The sequence below is a fragment of the Mytilus californianus genome, unplaced genomic scaffold, assembly GCF_021869535.1.
Source record: "Mytilus californianus isolate M0D057914Y unplaced genomic scaffold, xbMytCali1.0.p SCAF_9, whole genome shotgun sequence".
Lineage (NCBI taxonomy): Eukaryota > Metazoa > Mollusca > Bivalvia > Mytilida > Mytilidae > Mytilus > Mytilus californianus.
In genome coordinates, this window is record NW_026262745.1 from 58,941,244 (window position 1) to 58,945,232 (window position 3,989).

The window sequence follows — 3,989 nt, forward strand, 5'->3', positions numbered from 1 at the left end:
CTAGAGCTCAAAGTTTGAAAAAAAATTGTTTTAAACTGGGGGGTTGGCCTATTCCATGGCTTTTTGAGAAAATAATGAGGGGTGTCACGGGGTATGACTATATAGGTCTTGAAGAGGAGAAACAGGCGCATCTTTTGCGCAAGGTATCGAAGGGCGCTATGTTCAAAAATTTGAAACTAGAGCTCAAAATTTGAAAAAAAAATTGTTTTAAACAGGGGGGTTGGCCTATTCCATGGCTTCTAGAGAAAAATAATGAGGGGTGTCACGGGGTATGACTATATAGGTCTTGTAGAGGAGAAACAGGCGCATCTTTTGCGCAAGGTATCGAAGGGCGCTGTGTTCAAAAATCTGAAACTAAAGCTCAAAATTTGAAAAAAAATTGTTTTAAACTGGGGGCCGGGTTGGCCTATTCCATGGCTTCTAGAGAAAAATAATGAGGGGTGTCACGGAGTATGACTATATAGGTCTTGTAGAGGAGAAACCGGCGCATCTTTTGCGCAAGGTATCGAAGGGCGCTATGTTCAAAAATCTGAAACTAATGCTCAAAACTTTAAAAAAAATTGTTTTAAACTGGGGGGTTGGCCTTTTCCATGGCTTCTAGAGAAAAATAATGAGGGGTGTCACGGGGTATGACTATATAGGTCTTGTAGAGAAGAAACAGGCGCATCTTTTGCGCAAGGTATCGAAGGGCCCTATGTTCAAAAATCTGAAACTAGAGCTCAAAATTTGAAAAAAGTTGTTTTAAACAGGGGGGTTGGCCTATTCTATGGCTTCTAGAGAAAAATAATGAGGGATGTCACGGGGTATGACTATATAGGTCTTGTAGAGGAGAAACAGGCGCATCTGTTGCGCAAGGTATCGAAGGGCGCTATGTTCAAAAATCTGAAACTAGAGCTCAAAATTTGAAAAAAAATTGTTTAAAATTGGGGGGTTGGCCTATTCCATGGCTTCTAGAGAAAAATAATGACTGGTGTCACGGGGTATGACTATAAAGGTCTTGTAGAGGAGAAACAGGCGCATCTTTTGCGCAAGGTATCGAAGGGCGCTATGTTCAAAAATCTGAAACTAGAGCTCAAAATTTGAAAAAAAATTGTTTTAAACAGGGGGGTTGGCCTATTCCATGGCTTCTAGAGAAAAATAATGAGGGGTGTCATGGGGTATGAATATATAGGTCTTGTAGAGGAGAAACAGGCGCATCTTTTGCGCAAAGTATCGAAGGGCGCTATGTTAAAAAATCTGAAACTAGAGCTCAAAATTTGAAAAAAAATTGTTTTAAACTGGGGGTTGGCCTATTCCATGGCTTCTAGAGAAAAATAATGAGGGGTGTCACGGGGTATGACTATATAGGTCTTGTAGAGGAGAAACAGGCGCATCTTTTGCTCAAGGTATCGGAGGGCGCTATGTTCAAAAATCTGAAACTAGAGCTCAAAGTTTGAAAAAAAATTGTTTTAAACTGGGGGGTTGGCCTATTCCATGGCTTTTTGAGAAAATAATGAGGGGTGTCACGGGGTATGACTATATAGGTCTTGAAGAGGAGAAACAGGCGCATCTTTTGCGCAAGGTATCGAAGGGCGCTATGTTCAAAAATTTGAAACTAGAGCTCAAAATTTGAAAAAAAAATTGTTTTAAACAGGGGGTTGGCCTATTCCATGGCTTCTAGAGAAAATAATGAGGGGTGTCACGGGGTATGACTATATAGGTCTTGTAGAAGAGAAATAGGCGCATCTTTTGCGCAAGGTATTGAAGGGCGCTATGTTCAAAAATCTGAAGTTAGAGCTCAAAATTTGAAAACAAATTGTTTTAAACTGGAGGGTTGGCCTATTCCATGGCTTCTAGAGAAAAATAATGAGGGGTGTCACGGTGTATGACTATAAAGTTCTTGTAAAGGAGAAACAGGCGCATCTTTTGCGCAAGGTATCGAAGGGCGCTATGTTCAAAAATCTGAAACTAGAGCTCAAAATTTGAAAAAAAAATGTTTTAAACTGGGGGTTGGCCTATTCCATGGCTTCTAGAGAAAAATAATGAGGGGTGTCACGGGGTATGACTATATAGGCCTTGTAGAGGAGAAACAGGCGCATCTTTTGCGCAAGGTATCGAAGGGCGCTATGTTCAAAAATCTGAAACTAGAGCTCAAAATTTGAAAAAGAATTGTTAAAAACAGGGGGGTTGGCCTATTCCATGGCTTCTAGAGAAAAATAATGAGGGGTGTCACGGGGTATGACTATATAGGTCTTGAAGAGGAGAAACAGGTGCATCTTTTGCGCAAGGTATCGAAGGGCGCTATGTTCAAAAATCTGAAACGAGAGCTCAAAATTTGAAAAAAAATTGTTTTAAACTGGGGGGTTGGCCTATTCCATGGCTTCTAGAGAAAAATAATGAGGGGTGTCACGGGGTATGACTATATAGGTCTTGTAGAGGAGAAACAGGCGCATCTTTTGCGCAAGGTATCGAAGGGCGCTATGTTCAAAAATCTGAAACTAGAGCTCAAAATTTGAAAAAAGTTGTTTTAAACAGGGGGGTTGGCCTATTCCATGGCTTCTAGAGAAAAATAATGAGGGGTGTCACGGGGTATGACTATATAGATCTTGTAGAGGAGAAACAGGCGCATCTTTTGCGCAAGGTATCGAAGGGCGCTATGTTCAAAAATCTGAAACTAGAGCTCAAAATTTGAAAAACAATTGTTTTAAACTGGGGGGTTGGCCTATTCCATGGCTTCTAGAGAAAAATAATGACTTGAGTCACGGAGTATGACTATATAAGTCTTGTAGATGAGAAACAGGCGCATCTTTTGCGCAAGGTATCGAAGGGCGCTATGTTCAAAAATCTGAAACTAGAGCTCAAAATTTGAAAAAAAATTGTTTTAAACTGGGGGGTTGGCCTATTCCATGCATACACCCGTCTATCTATATAAATATATACATAGATACAAAAATGGTTTAGAAATAAAGAAAATAAATATATATATTTTTTTTAAATGAATCTTTACGATTATATTATACTATACAATTCGTCAGTAATCTATTTCATGAAGACTTTTATACTTTTATACATCAAAATATTGCATGTATAAAAATGTTGATGAAAGCAATAATTCATTTCGAAAGTAGTGACGTTGCGCACGATGTTGGTACCAATTCCATTTTGCTATAGATTAGCATAAAAATAAATACGTAGACTGGTCAGTTCGATAAAAATATAGTGATTGCTGATTGAATTCATTCCATTAGACTTGAAATAAAAGAAAAAAAGGAACCGAAATTTAAAATACCAGGAATTATAACACTTAATTATCCCATTTTTACGCAAAAACGTAATGTCCAACGTTTCATTTTGTATGCAAAAGATCAGAGTTCCGTTTCTCTCCTACGGTATTTTTTCTCTGATCATCGTAAAACTTCACAATAATATTGCTATTGTTATAATTATTCGCGTGTTAAAGCAAAATTAATATCACTGAAACCGTAATCCGGAAAATGATATTTTTGTAAACGGTCTGAAAAATGTCCAACCGTATGCAAAGTAAGTATATTTCGGGTTTGCGCATTTATACCGTGAAATTGAAAAAGCTGAGAGAAAAAATATATATTATATTTTGAAAGTTTTTTTTACTTTTCTCCTGGTTCATGATATTTTTTTGCCGGAAACCATGCGTATAGTTTCTATTGCAATGGCTTCAAAAAATATAGCCATCTTGTCCCAACGAAAAAAACGCTGTATTTTCTTTAAAATCGAGGTTTTAACCAGCTGTCTATCAAATAAGCATAGTTAGATCATAAAAAATAAAACTTGGCGGTAAAGGTTTTTTTGTTTTTCTTCTTAAACAATATAGTGTTTAATATTTTTTCGTTAGGCAACAAGGTTTTTAGATCGTTTCAAAAAGTATAGCCGTTTTGTCCCAACGTTCGCAAAACGTAATTGATGTCATGCTCTGGTTTTTAATTTTATATCGTAATTATTTGTTTCCAGTTTAATTCAAATGAAAATAAAAA

The 3,989-nt window shown here is 37.2% G+C and overlaps 1 long non-coding RNA gene across 1 annotated transcript; it reads left to right on the plus strand.

Annotated features, from left to right (window-relative positions):
• The first annotated feature begins 578 nt into the window (after positions 1-578).
• On the plus strand, positions 579-2,688 carry LOC127716230 (uncharacterized). Its single transcript, XR_007988822.1, has 3 exons — positions 579-735; positions 2,147-2,249; positions 2,427-2,688. It is a non-coding gene; the product is annotated as an uncharacterized LOC127716230 (long non-coding RNA).
• Positions 2,689-3,989: the final 1,301 nt, after the last annotated feature.